Here is a 15,512-nt window from a genome sequence, read left to right as displayed (position 1 = left end):
CTTTTGAAAGAGTCTGCTTGTTTTTAAATTGCTGTATATCGCAGGTTTGGGCTAATCTGAGAACACCAGATGTATGGCCATAAGCAGAGCTCATGGAAGCCTCTCTGACCTTTCTATAGTTATGCCTCATGTTTAGTGCAATGTAGCCCAGATCCTTAGTGCTTCCGAAGGCCAAGAAGCTGTGTAAGGTCTTTTGACAGGAAAAACTATTCGTAGATCAGGACAACAGCATGAATGAGCAGGTTACATAACTGACAAGCTACTCACATTTTGATAGGCATAAAAACATTTATTTTCTTGTCACCTAGAACTATGACAATGGATTATACCTGCTTCTTTCCAGTCTTGCTGCAAAATGTGCTTTGTCTATGGATGTTCTTCCAGCAACAAAGCGTGTCCTGTAGAAGGGCGCATGGCTCTGGATTCCTACTGTAAGGCCCTGACTCTGAGGCTGCAGATTGCTGCTGTCAGCAGTAAAACTCACTGAAGGTGTACCCACCTCCCTTCAGAGCCCAGGCTGCGCATTCCCACGTACAGCTGAACCCGACCTCCACCATACTTTCTCCTCTGCATCACCTTAGCGCAGCGACAGGATCTCCAAGTCAAAGTAGGTCAACTGGTCAAGTCCGAGATGGGTGTATTTGGGCAGGTCCTCAGCACCATCTCCTCATCAGCATCACGGGGGGGGGGACTGTGCAGTCTGCATCGCCGCTCAGCACCGACACGGCAGTGGCCATGCAGTGCTTCCACACCGGTCCTGGGCAAAGGGTCTGAGCTCTCCTCCCCCGCAGATGTGACTGCCTTTACATGAGGTCTTTTGGGCGTATAGAAAGTACGTATCGCGTTCCTAGCAGACACTGCTGAAGCAGGAAATGCCTTAAATATATATATCTGGCCTTGCCGCATGCAATAGCAGAGCCCCGGCTGTCTGCAGCACAGGGAGATACACACGCATGTTCTCTGCTCATCCAGAACTGCTCCACGCTGTCTGTGCACATTACAGCTCAGCCTCTCCAGGGAACGCTGTGTTTGCTGTTACATTTGCACACACCAGCCAGCGCTTTGCTTTCTGGTCTATGAATGGTGTAGCCAGAAATTGGCTGCTACGCTGGTACGCTTCAGAGAGAATAATGCTGTCCTTCTCCCTGCTGTTTATTGTTTACCAGAGGTGCCTAATTTCTGACAAACAAAAGAGATGGATTCTGGGCAATTTAGCAATAATCAAGAGCAGGATGGCTTTCCAGTATGTACAGCGCTGTGTACAGGGCTCAACAAAGGCCCGCAATATTGGGCAGCTTGCTGACGCCGGGCTCTTGCACTGCCGCGTTAATGGTAACAGCAACAACCTTGTCTGCCTGGCAAATCACAGTCAGAGAGCACAGAAACCTCCAAACTAGCCACAGAACAGCCAAATGGGAAGCCTAGGACAGTAAATACACGAAAGGGAAGCCTTGGGATTATGAGAAGGAACTGAGTACGTTCAGCACAGAACGGATACTCCTCAGGGGACTATGTAAAAATAATTGACTAGTTTTGCCTGCTAGTGTACCTCTGTCAGAGTCAACAGAGACATTGAAAGTTTGTGCAGATGAAGTTTACTCAGGTACAGAAGAGCAGAGCAAGACTTTCCACTTTGATCAGTCTCCTGTCTCTGCCCCTTGGTGCAGAAGTCCTGCAGAGAACTTCTGGGGTTTGCCGCTTGATGAGCTTGCCTCTGACATATGAAATCATGTGAGCGGAGCTGTACAACTGAGGCAGAACAGTAATACTAGGCGCAGTTAGGATGTATGTGGCAGGGTTTATTTCATGCCAGAGTCGGTGCATCCTACCTACAGTGCAGCCCCGGGTGCTCTTGCTGCTGGTCCCAGGGGGGGAGAACCCGGGTGATGTGTCCCTTAGCCGCGTCACACGCGCAGAGCTCAGGACTGTGAACTGCACCGCCCTGCAGATGCCCGAGATGCAGAACTGGGCTGCTGGCACTTACCCCAGCACATAAAGCATCCCGGCACTCCCTCTCTCTGCATGCTTCCTTCCCTCCGCCAGCCGCCTCCGCTCCCGTTCTGTGGTGTCCCCCGTCCCTCTGTCCTTACAGACAGCCGCTCCTCAGCCCCCAAATCCGGCTGGAGCGGTGATATGGAAGGGCTGTCAGCATAGCGAGGAGGAATGGTGGCATGGAAGGGAAGAGGCTCCAATAAGGTAAATACGCTGCACCCTCTAGCCCTCTTGTTACTGTTGAGACATGAGCTAAACCGTTTCACCTAATCCGTCTTAGTCCTAGATGTGGGGGGCATGAAGGCATAGCCTGAACACCGAAGAGAAACCTCTAATATATAGTGTGCACCAGCGTAACGCTAGTTGTGTGGGTAGAGTTCACTGAGCGAACATAGATGTTTAAACTGTAGGTGTCCATTTGTGAATTAGTCACCTTAGGACGCCGTTTGAAGTCACAGAGAAATAGGCACTCTTGGCATACGCTGAAAATTTTCACTCAGTTGCGCTAAATCGTGCCTTGGAAGCTCCTGCCGCTCCCCGCCGACAATACGGGGAGTCAGGCACGACGAGCTCACAGGTAAATGTCTGTCCGACACACATCAAATGACGGGCAAGATAAATCACGCTTTTCGTGGCTTTGTTTTGACACGGGGGTGCCCCATGCTCCGGGGCTGGTAGGAGGAGGCTTCATGGGGTGCCTGGTGGGGCACGCTCCGGCACGGAACCGCAGAGGCCAGGGAGCCAGATTCAGAGGAGTCGCAGTGACAGACACAGCAAACCCCTTTGGGAACGTGGCTGCTGAAGCAACCGTGACTTCATTAGACTTGCTCAAGATGCCCTCTAGCCTAGACCTTTCACCTCATTTAATGGTTTCTTGGCCTCAATCTCTTATAATTCTGAAATGAAAAAAAAAAAAAAAAAAAAAATCTCTTTTGACTCCTGTTTTCAAGCCAGGGCTGTTTGATTTGGAACACTGCATTGAAGTCTGTGCTACTGATTGATTTCAGGTTTATTATATTCTCCCCTTTGAAACATGCTACAGGAAAAAAAAAAAATCTGTACACTTTGTCGTTTTTCATGTAGCCCCCTTCCCCCCCCCCTTTTTTTTTTTTTTTTTTCAATCTTAGCAAATGCTCAGTCTTTTCCACTTCAATAGCTTGAAATTCTCCCCTGGGAGCCCTAAGCTCTTTAAATATTTTTAGGTTGCCAGATTTCTTATGTTCTCTCTCCAGGAAGCCAATTTTGTTTCTAAGCTCTTGAGAGTAGTCCAGCTTCATCTTTTGCGCACTCACTGCATCACAATAAAATGCTGCCTAATTGCTGCCTCAGCTGAGTCCCAAAGGTGCTGGAGTTTGTCTCTAGGCTACAGTTGTGGACAATAAACTCTTCTCAGACTGGAGTTAAGCCTTTTTATTATTTAAATCTGAGTCATGTAAAATTAGTTTACTAGCAAGTAACCCACAAAGATCTAGTATGGAAAGAAACTCCCACGTATTGTTTTCCAAGACGATGAGAGAATGATCAGATATAAAGATTTGCAAGCAGCTCATAATACAAGATGTAATAGAAAGACCAACAGTTAATTCAGCCAAAAAGACATGAGAATATTTCTGTGAGCCTAGGAGTTACTCTCAGACCTTGGCTGTTTGGTGTCCTTTAGCTTCAAATTGAAACTGGCAGTATGAAAAACTCTCTTTTTTCCTCTAGCTTATCCATAACCTGAAATACCTATGAAAGAGGAAAGGCAGCTGTAGATAACAAATACCAGATGAGCAAGAGCTTTCTGTTCTAAATTGAGTACAAGAGTCAGAGGATTCAGTGAGCATTTTGCTAGAAAACCATCAAGAATATACTAAGACTGGGTGGCTGTACCTCCATCAAGCTCGGGAAGACCCCTGCAGCAAGGCACAAATGGACAATACAGGGAGTGAGAATGAACAGATCCTCTGTTTCTCACCAGGCCCATAGTCAGCCATCCTCAACAGCAGAAGAAGACACCTGTATACTGCATACACAGGCGTTTTTTTCCCTTCATGTTCCTTTTCTAAATCTGCATTTTAAAGTGCTTATATTTTTGTTATGGTAGCGCATACTCCACGGACACTATAGTAGAAAGATTTATTGATCATTTCTCGAGATTCTTAATTCCTTAAGACAACACTTGCTTTGGGTGCATTTGGTGCCATGTGCCCAAATCCCCGGTCTTAATTAAGCAAAAAATTAAGCTGGAAGAGACCTCTGGATTTTCTCAAAGCGGTTAGATTGTCCTTCGATTCGAAAAAGGTCGGACGTGCGAGCGGAGACCTGACAGAGTCTTTGCGGTGGTGTTGGCAGCGCACTCGCAAGCTGGGACACTCGTGAGTGAGGACGGCGCACGTCCGTGCCAGGGCAAGCCGACTCCAACGGCTCTTGGTGTGGCTCCTTTTGTTAGCACAGTGTGTGCCTAACAGCCAGATGGATCCGCCTGCAAGGACTGCGAGGAGACTGTGAACCACACACCATACGCTCACTGCGCAGAGACCCCTCCTGTTGCTGGGGTCTCTCATTCCTCATTTAGGTTTGTCTTGATCACTTCTTGAGAACGTAACGGCAGACGCAGCGTGGACCGCAGGAACTTCATTACTAATGGTGACGCATAAGACAGGAAGGATGCACAGGTCTCGAGTCGATTTTGGCAGGCAGCCCTTAGAAAAGCCAGGACGCAATTTCAGCCTTATACAGATCAGTGGAAATTTTGCCACTGATGTCAGTGGGATGAAGACTTCTCTCCACGTCTGCCTGTAATCTGAGAACATGTATTCTTTAAGTCCTGGAGACTCAGTGAAAACGGGACCCCACAGAGTTCATCTTAGATTCAGTGTTTGAAATAAAACTATGTGGATTCTTTGTGCCTTTTTTAGTTATCTGTAAAACAAGTATGATAATGCTTTGAGTGCTAAACAATACAAGGTGTGTAGGAAGACATAATATCTTTTATTAGGCCAACTGAAATAGTTGGGGAAAAACAGACAAGCTTTCAGGCTTGTCTGAAATGCTTTGAGATGCTCTGATGAAAGGTGTTCGAGCTGTGCAAGGGATCATTAAATTACATTCTTCCTCTCTCTGGAAATCATTTAGTGATATTTCAAAGGAAAGATGCTGTACAGAAATAACTGATTTCTATTGCAAGTGCTGTCTGGAGCTAAATATCTTCCTTCCTCTCTCTTTATGAACTAATCTAAAGAAAAATATGTTTTAAATTAACATGTTAAGAGTAATTTTGTGGTATAATGTATAGTCCTGTGAAATGTTCTGTGTTAAGGGTAACTCACCAGATCCTTGAGCATATTTCAGTATACACAAACAAAATGGCTGGATTTCTGTTAAATGCATTGCAAAAATTATGAAGGCATCACCATAAAGAAATTAGAAAGCATAGAAACTGTGAAAATGGCAAGTCAAAAAAAAAAACAAAAACAAACCAGATATGAGTCAAAAACTACATTACACTTGTAATCACTGCCTAAGAAGCCCCCAGATTTTCAGTATTGAGTGTGGGCACCATGCCTTCAAAACCCGTGAAGCTGTTAGTGTCCATAAAAGAGTGACAGAAACAACCAAACACTTAACCCCCTCCTGTCCCCGATTTCCCACAAAGGACAGAACAAAGTGGGAGCGCTCAGTTGAAGTTAGCCAGGGGTGACAGATGAACGGCGTTGAGGTATTGCAACTGTGAGTGCAGCAAGATCTGTCAGTGCCGTCAGGGAGTCAGTGGGCCACTGAGGTTACTGGGGGCCAGGAAGGAGTAGGTGGGGGAAGGTTTGAACTGTACCTAAATCTTACTAGTATCACTTCAGTTCAGTGCCAAGACACAATGATATCAAGAACAGAGAAATCTTTAAATATGTAAAAAGTAGTTGCGAAGAAGGATGAAGAAACCTGTTGTTTGTGTCTATTGGAACAACAAACAATAGGGATAAATTGCAGCAAAGGAGCTTTACATGAAACCACTAGACAACTGTCCAGGATTAAGGAAAATTGAGTATTGGTAGAGACTGTCTAGAGAAATGGTAAAACTTTCATCAGTGGAAATTGTCAAAAATGGCTTAAATAAACATCCACAAAAGTTTCACTACTGATGATCATCCACTGAAGCGGAGAATAGCCTTGGAGATTCATCTGAGAAAAGTTACAATGTGTGACCAGGTTTTCCTGCATGTATTCTTTTTTCCCCCTGGAAGATGTTCAAGATTTGCGGTTTGTGTGAGATTTTGAGATGCATTCCTCAGAAAATATCTGTCGAAGACCAGAGAGGCCATTTATCTTCTGAAGTGCCTGTTCCCCTCCACTCATCACAGATGCAGTCACAGATGACTGGCTTGGTGTGGACACCTTCTTATTGAATCCGTGAAGTCAGATGAGACAATTACCATCATTAATGACGAACTGTGTCCTTTCTAATATATTCCTAGATACCACACTCAAATCTTCATTATTCATTCCAACTATAATTACTTGTTGTGCACGTACGAGTTGGAACCCACAACATATAATCATAGTTATTTATTGACCTGTATTAGTAATTTTATCCCATTATACTTAGATGCCATATGGTGTGATGAAGAATGTAATGAAAGTTTCCTATGCAGTGGATAGAAAGCTTCTAGACAACAATTAACACAATCTATTCCAATTTTGCATTCCATTCCTTCTGAGAATATCACTGAAGTGTATGGTATCTCAGGAAGGAATATTTTATTTTTAGATCTAAGAACCAGCCAAAGCTCTGCTGAGTTGCAGGTAGAGCTACTAACTAGGAACGTAAGCGGCTTTATTCCAGTATGAAACACTAAGGTACTTCTGATACATGGTATTAACCACTTCTATTTTCAAAGTCTGGATACAATTAACATATGTACTCATCTAACCTGTGTGAACCTATGTGTTTCTGTTGTAGTCATCCTACCACAGGACTAAAACTGGGCACTTAAGACAAATCTACACCGTGTCCTACCCTGAGGTCAAGGGAAAAAAGCCTGAGTACCCAGTTGTCTTCTCTGCTTAATTGCTAGCTCTCTCCTTGAGGCCCCATTTAGGTACAAGATAAGGTGCAAATCTTGGGTAGTTTGCTCTCAGGATTCCCCCAGACGTAGTAGCCCTAAGCAGGCTGGATGTGAGGCAGCACGCACCACTGAGCCTTGGGATGGATGGAAAACTGCTCCCTGACTTGTGTGGGTTCACACTTTGGAGCCACTTGCAAGTAACGGCACAGGGAGTCCGATCATATCAGCCAGCACTGCACTGACCAGCGGTGCTGGAGGCGGCTTTCCTAGTGTAGAAAGGTCCCAAGGACTCTCTCAGTAGGAGGGGGGATTTTTTCTGGTATCTCAGCAAAACAGAAACCCCACAACACAAACGGCAAAGGTGACCAGGAGATATAGCACAGGATCACCCTCCCCATCTTGAGAAAACTGTAGACTATTATTCTACTGTGCTTTTGGAACATTTTTTTTTTTTAATAACGGTTGTTCTTCTTTTGTAATCTGTAATTATGGAAACCCCAATCTCATGTCTTCTCACGTACAAGTACCCTCATCATACATGTATTTCCCCACTGTAAAAGGATGTGAAGAGTTAAGGCTCTGTACTGGTTTTGTTAATTTTCTTCATAGGAGCTTGTACAGGGCTGTGTTTTGGATTGTGACTAAACCAGTGCTGATAGTACAGGGATGTTTTCTTTATTGCTGAGCAGCGCTTACACAGAGTCAAGGCCTTTTTTGCTCCTCACCCCACCAGTGAGTGGGCTGGGAGTGCACGAGAAGTTGGGAGGGGACACAGCCGGGACAGCTGACCCCAGGGATATTCTATATCATATGGTGACATGCTCAGCAAGAAAAGCTGGGGAAAGAAGGAGGAAGGGGGAACATCCGGAGTGATGGTGTTTTGTCTTCCCAAGTAACCGCTACACGCGATGGATCCCCGCTCTCCTGGAGGTGGCCGAGCACCTGCCTGCCGGTGGGAAGTGATGAATGAGTTCCTTGTCTTCCTTTGCTTGTGTGTCTGGCTTTTGCTTTACCTCTTAAATTGTCTTTATCTCAACCCACGAGTTTTCTCACTTTAACCCTCCCAATTCTCCCCCTGCATCCCACCGGGCAGGGAGTGAGTGGCTGTGGGGGGCTGAGCTGCTGGTCAGGGTTAAACCACAACAGGCTCATTTTGTAATTTCATTACTTTTAAAAATGCATTGAGCATGAAAGTTAAGCACAACACTTTCCCCTCTCCGATTTTGTTTTTTCTTTTAAGGGGAAAAATAATTTGAATGAGGAAATGCATACAAGAAAACAGCAGCATATATAGGTTAAACTCCAGCTTAGCAAGTGGAAGTTTAACTTCAGTTATACTTCCCTGTGGATTTTATCTTCTTCCTTACTTGATATTTTAAGAATGTTTTCATTCTTACTTTCATGGAGAAGGACCAGAAAGAAGTATTTCGTCTAAAAGAGGCAATTAGCTGGGTTGAACTATGGAAGGTCACAGATAAATACAATTAAACAATCTTTTCACAGGTTATTAAGAAACCTACCTCATGACTACTGAACTTTAAAAAGGAGCACAAGATGCCATGTAAAAATTAATAACTATTAAAAACTGTTAATGGTTCTCTCACCTCACTGGGTTTGTGGCCAGCATTCCTAATACATATTTACTTTAAAAGAATACTGTTTTAAAACAGGATAGTTAATTCTGTAACAACATGAAATATCTTAACTGCCAGAGACTGGAAAAGTGTCCTAGTGGTGGTCACTAGTGGCACCAAATCTCCCTGAACCGGAATGGCTTTTAATGATCAGAAAATTAAGTTTTAGGCTCTCACATGCGCAGCTGAGTGCGAGTACTTTTAGAGGTTAGTACACAAGGCAACCGAACCTAGCTTGTTGTAGTCTGCCACGCAGCCTGTGGGTGGGATTCAGCTGGCCAAATGCATATATTTCACCTCTAATATGAATATCTCATACAGTTCATATGAAGCACCATCTAAAAGGCCAGATTTTCCAATGATTTTTAAAAGAATCTAAGGCAACTAGCTCATGTGCAGATGTCTGCACTGTAAGCCATTCAAGTTAGGTAAATTGCATCCAGTGTGTCTGTTGAAACATTAGCAGCTCTTGCTGGGGAACTTCTTAAGCTACTCAGACTTGATTGCATTTGCTTTATGTTAGTGTCAACACCATGCTTTTAGGCTTATTTATAGTTTAGCATACCTTTTCATGGTACATTTGTAAATCCTCTAAGTTATTTTGCTTACATTATGACCATTTTTACATGGATAAAAGAGCTGTAGGGCTAGATTATATGTTTCTTAGTGATGCAGAACATAATAAGCTTCCCTGATATTTGTGAAACCGTAATGGTATAAACATCACGCACTTGAACAGAACGATGCTTAGATACAAGACTCAATCTCCTTAACTTACTCGCCAAAGTTGAATGTGTCTTTTTCTTGGCAGCACACTAGGCAAACAGGTCCCCCGAATGAGTTCAACTCATTTCTGTCTCTTGCTAAAGCTCATCACTTCCTCAGGCATGCAGGTGTAACTGTGTAGAAGGTCATGCGATAAGCCAGGTAAGAGATGGGACCTAGGTTAAAAATAACACCTTTCTGTCTCCGGGTTCCTTTCAACCCAGGTGATGTCACCGACCGAGCTGTCAGTGCCACCACATCAACAGCTGCACTAGTACAAGCAACAGTGTGATGCTCAAAAGCAGAGGGCAAGAAGTGCTGAGGGGAAGCGACCAGTTAAGTCAGTTTTGTTGCCAAGGAAAAGATGCAAAGAATAGCACAGAACAGCATTCAAAGTTGAAGAGGCTCCTCCAGATGATAATTTAGAGCAGAAGCCTAACTAAGATAGTCTGGATTGCTCTCTGGAGGATCCTCTCTCACTCCTTCAACTATGCAAGGCATCTAGGGAGACAAGCCTCCTAATTCAGGCATCTAAGTTAGATGTTCAAATGTAGGCAGTGAATATTTCCTCCCGTCCCGAGAATGTGAATGGGATGTTATAATAATTTTAAATATTAAAGTATTTAATATTTAAAATATTAAAAATTAAAAGCTGTGATACCAATGTCTGTTCTTTTAGGAGATACTGTTCTTTGTGGCACTGACCCTCTACTGACACAATCGTGTTTCTCATTTATTAGATAAATGAATGTTAACAAAACGCACATCAATCAAATACAGTCCAAATTTTTAAGTTAAAAAAAGATTCAAAATTTTACTCTCAAAATATGAACCAGATTAAGCTGTTCACATGGCAGCCACTGTATGTTCCCTATAGTAATTGCATTAGGGGGCCAGAAAAGGAAAAAGAGATTCTTTACAATGTTCACCAGCACATCGTACTTAAGTTTCTTTCTCTCCTTAAACATTTTTTTTAAGTTTTCAATGAGGAACTTTGGCTAAACTTTCATCTGTAGTTACATCTTGCCATTTACTACATTGCTCCTACCTACTCCGAACTTTTTACGCATTCAGTGATGGGAATTTAAGAAGTTATTGAAAAATGACAGAAGTTGTTCTTCCAATGCAGATGCATGGTCTCTGGTGTGCTTACCTCCTGCCCTGCAGGATCTTGATACTTAGGCACACACCAGAACACAAATTTTCAGTGCATCTTTCTCCAACATAAACACCTTCATTACCATTGATCACAGCGCTATTCAAAGGACTGTTTTAGACAGTCCTGGAAAGAACTACCAATACGTTAAAGAATGCTCTTTAAATGTAGCTATCTTCTGTTCTGGATGAATGTGTTTACAGGAGTGGATTGTTAAAGCCAGTTCATCTTCTAATATCTCATACTGCAGAACTGGAGTTAACATGCCTAAGAAATCAAAAATGCTGGGAAAGCCATTAATATGTATTAGACTGTGTTTTGTTTATTCTAGTGGTTTGGGCATCTAAACAGTGTGTGCAAAAAGCTACCCAACAGCTCCCTTATTTGAAACCGCCACTTTTGAGTCAGAGAAATATCTACAGGGCAAGGAGAATAACATATATACCAGCACGAATTAAAATTAATGGCTGTGCCTGAGTTAACGGGCTCAACTGATGTAACTGTTTGGTTCAAACTACCAAAGCCTAGTATCCTATGGGTTTGTATCCGTTTCCACTTAGCCCTCATCACTTCAATAAAACAGCTGCCTTTGGGTCATACACGGTATTGCAGGGGTGCACAGAAGGTGCTGCACGTAGCACTAAGTGTGGAGCCGTCCGTCCCTTTAGCCATGCAGACTGGGCAGCTTGCCACCAGAGGAAATCTTTATCAGCTAAGTTCTGCCTACCTTGTGCTCAGCAGAAGCACCAGCTGAGCCCATCTTTTCTACTGTGCTACTTACTGCAAAACTAAAAGGAACTCAGTCACCATTAAGACCTCCACCCTGTAGTTGAAATTGGCCGACGAGGTTCAAAATAACTGCAGTGGGACAGAGAGTCTGCAACTCCAGCAGTGTCACATCTTTAGCAAACCAGCCTAAAATTTACACCCTACCATGAAAGAGTTATACTGCCAAATGTTTTTTTTTTTTTTTTGTTTAACTGTGCATCACGGGAGATTTCCTCTCAGTTGTTAACCCTAGCAGACAGATGAAGGGAACTCTGCCACTCGATACTGTCTAGTGGTCTGCCACAGGACTGAGATGATGTGAATAAACTTTTCTTTCCCTGTCCTGGTTTTCACTTACCAGTTGCTGACACACAGCTCTCTGGGCCTGACTCTACTTTCTCTGAGGTTTCTGTCCAAGTCTTCCTGTCTCTTTGTTTTGACTATTGTAAGCTACCTACTTATTCCTTCTCCACAGAGTACTGCTCCAACATATGCAAAATGCTTCTTCATGTTAAGTATACACAGAAAAGAAACACAATATCCTAGATCATGTTAATTCTTTAATTCTTCTAATTTCTGTCCACAGACTCAAAGCCAAACTGTTTTTTTTTTCAACCTACTGCGGGCTTGCTTCAACCCATCTCAAAGATCTTACCTTTTACCTGTATTTTTCATTAATCTGAACATTGGCTCGTTCTTCACCATTTTAATCAACCTAGTCATAACTGCCAGGACAGCTTTCTCTCTCCATGGCTCTAACAATGCAACAAACACATTAGGTGGGACTCCTCTCACCTGCTTTTAGGCATGTACAGTGCAAACACTTATATTTATGCTGATCAGCTAAGTCTGCTATAAGCACTGGAAAAAACTGAACACATTCAGCGCACAGTCCATCTTGGTCAGAGCAGGAATTATATCCCTGAAGCACCCCTCTCTCTCTCTCTACCAGGAAAAAACTTAGAGGAAAGCTAACTCAGAGGCAAAGGTTTACAAGACAGTTGTCTACATTTGACCAGATAAATACAAACACTCAGGTCCATTCCTACTCTCACATTCTGGCTAAACTGAAATCTCATTTGAAAATCAACTGGTTTCGCTTGAACTGTTCTCTATTAACAATTCACATAATTTTGAGATGTATCTCGTGTGAAAGATATTGACTAAATCCTTCTGTGTTGCCACTCCATCACAATTTCTCAAGGTTCAGACTCTGAGGTTCTTTCCTAGGAGACAAATTGGTGGATGTGTCATACTGATAAATATCGTACCATAAAAATATCTATGCAGAAGAACAATTACTATGTGTGCATGAAAATTAAGTGTGTGTCTACTGATGCCTTTACCGAGTTGTGCATAACTTCCTTTGGAAGGTTAATGCTATGAATATGTAACGTGCACCTTCTTTTCCCTGTTGTTTTTCACCTTCCATTATTACAGCATTTCTGAATGTAGCCTGTAAGACCTTTGGTAAAGAGTTATGTTTGCATGCGAGTATTAAAGATTATTATGAAAGCACAATAATTCCTGCAGTCTAGTTAAATGTAATTGCAAGGGGAAGGGAAGACAAAAGCAAAGGGCAGTTCATAATTCATTGACATCTCATGTGTTTCCAACCTTCTCCTACAGAACTTGGTGCGTGGGAGGAGGTTACAAATGAAGCTCTCTGCTACTTTGTGCTAAAAGCCTGTGCCAGCCATCTGAGTTAGACACTGTCTATGGAATTTATGTAATGATAACCAAATCAATTCAGAAGCCAGTTTTGCTAATCTGACACAGACCCTAAGACCGGATAGCTTTAAACTTATCTGCCACTATGTGCAATTACTCTAGCTGAAGAGACACTTTTGAACCAAATCAAATGTTCACGGCAGAAGAGTTACATTAATTTGTATCAGCTTCTGATTGAACTGACTAGAATGAATCAGAGAGAGAGGGCACACAATCAGCTCTGCTGGCAGATTTGCAGATGGCTGCGAAGGGGCATGATAAGTCTCTGGGGTTTGGCTGTGAGTAATGCTGTCCTCCACCAACACAGCTGGAGCCTGCCTAACCACAGCTGCCAACACCCACCAATATCATGTCTTATCCAGAACTGCTAGGTTTATAGCCTCCATAAAAAAATAAAAAGATGTAAGCTGTGAGAATACACTCATAGCAGAACAAGTTTCAGTGGCTTAAAGTGTCGCATTCCCCTCCCAGCAATTTCTTACCTTCCCTTTGCATGAGATTACTGCCTCACTGCAGAGTCTGTGGAATGAAACACATGCACTAGTCCCAGATGCTTCAATACAAGGTCCAGCAAATTAGCTTAAACTGCTGATAAAGATAACTTTAATTTCAGTATTAAAATGGATTAGAAACATTAATGTTTTCCAATCCAGGGACTGTTGTGGAGGCAGGAACCTTCAGTGAGGAGGCAGAATAGATGGTCAGGGAAGCAGTAATTCCCGCATCACTCCAGCCAGATTTGCTGGAGTTTGTTTGGCTGCGGCCATAGGAAGGGCTATGAAATTTCACACTCACGGCTACCGTTCTTTTGCCTTATCAACAAGCTTATGAGCTTCGGATTGTCTGGCTGGACTAGATGACCTCCTGAGGTCCCTTCCAACCTTAATTATCTATCCTATGATCCTTACATATACCTAGCATGCAGGGTTAGGAACCTGGAGATGTGGTTCTCTTCCTGCCGACTCAGTCGCTTAGCAGACCTTGGTAAACCGTGTAGACCAATGCTTACCAAACCCTCCCTCGGAGGGGTCCACCTAGGGTGACACTGGTATTGCTCTGGCGTTGAACAACTCATTTTCAAAGGGAGATCAGCGGTAGTATGGGTACCCTCTGCCACTAGGAAGCAGACCCACTCGACTTGAAGCATTACTAAAAAAAGGGATGGGGAAAAAAAAAATCTTAAACCAAACAAATTGAGACTATGTCTACATGACCAACCTTCTCTGTGTCACAGTTTCCTAGCTGGGGGATACGATCCACAGACAAAGCAGCTAATGTGTTGCCTAATGTGATAAGAAGTATATAGTCTTGTGAGAAGGGGTATGGTGGTGCTAGGAGCAGGCTGCTTATGATCTGCTCTCCCCAAGAAGTGTTGGGCTCTGTTAGGTCTGCACAGCATTTACGCTTTTGGGTATGCGAAAAACCAGCAGGAATTGATGTCACGGGCAGGCAAATTCGAAGAAATCTGGAAAAAGGGGAAGCCAGAGTTGCAGCTGGTATGAATTCATCACGATTTTGGCTCCAGTTCTAAAATACTCACAAAGGCATAAGAATCTCCACATGATTTTGAGGGAAGCAAGATCTGTAGATGTACGAGTGACACATTCACACATGCTGTATTGTTTAAGAGGCATACTGAGCTTTTAGTTTCAATCCCTGCTCTTTCACTTGTGTCAGTTAACATTTCTGAGAACCTTATTGTGAGATACAACCTCATGCTGCTACCTTAAGGTAACTACAATTGTTATTTTCCAGAGAAATCACGTGTCATTATTGGGAGCAATCACAAGATCATCATCAGTGGGACACTCTCAGAGCTGTCACAAGGCAGTTCCAGCAGGCAGGAGTCAGTGCAGCGGTGCAGCTGTACACAGAAACACAGCTCCGATCCACCAGGATCTCAGCGGGCTGCTCCTGCCTCCACGTCTCCTCCACCTTCTTGCGCCTGCAGCAGCTCCGCAGGGTCAGCTAGTTCAGGAACTTGATCCAGCTGAACACTGGTAATTTTTCTGGAGGGGCATAACTGGCTTTCCACTGGATCAGATCGCAGGCTTGCCTTGCCAGACGGCAACATAAGCATTATTGCCGTGTAAATAACAAAGAGGAAAGCATAGCCATGATGAAAGAGGAAGGCAGGACTCTCCCTTTTGGTGGCAATTCAGACATAGGCTGGCTTGCATTAACTGTGAAATGACATCCTTAGAGAGGCTTATAACCGCACTGTTCCCCTCGCTGGGACCAGGCTGTTCATATTAACTGTGAGTTTCACGGTTCAGAAATGCTTGATAACATCACTCACCCTCATCAAACGCTACAAACTGGGTGGTGCTATCCTGCGAGGCTGCCTGGGATCACTGCGGTCCAAAGAACAGGCAAATCCCCGAATCTGTTCCTTTCCCGTTACGCAAAAGCAATGAAACCCGC

The 15,512-nt window shown here is 43.5% G+C and overlaps 1 long non-coding RNA gene across 4 annotated transcripts in view; it reads right to left on the bottom strand.

Moving 5' to 3' along the window:
• Positions 1-15,512, bottom strand: part of LOC116959114 — a 59,274-nt gene that overhangs the window by 42,775 nt on the left and 987 nt on the right. The gene's annotated exons all lie outside the window — the stretch shown is intronic.

Source organism: Tyto alba, unplaced genomic scaffold (genome assembly GCF_018691265.1).
Source record: "Tyto alba isolate M040663 unplaced genomic scaffold, T.alba_DEE_v4.0 Super-Scaffold_2, whole genome shotgun sequence".
Classification (NCBI taxonomy): domain Eukaryota; kingdom Metazoa; phylum Chordata; class Aves; order Strigiformes; family Tytonidae; genus Tyto; species Tyto alba.
This window is presented reverse-complemented; position numbering and strand designations above follow the sequence as displayed.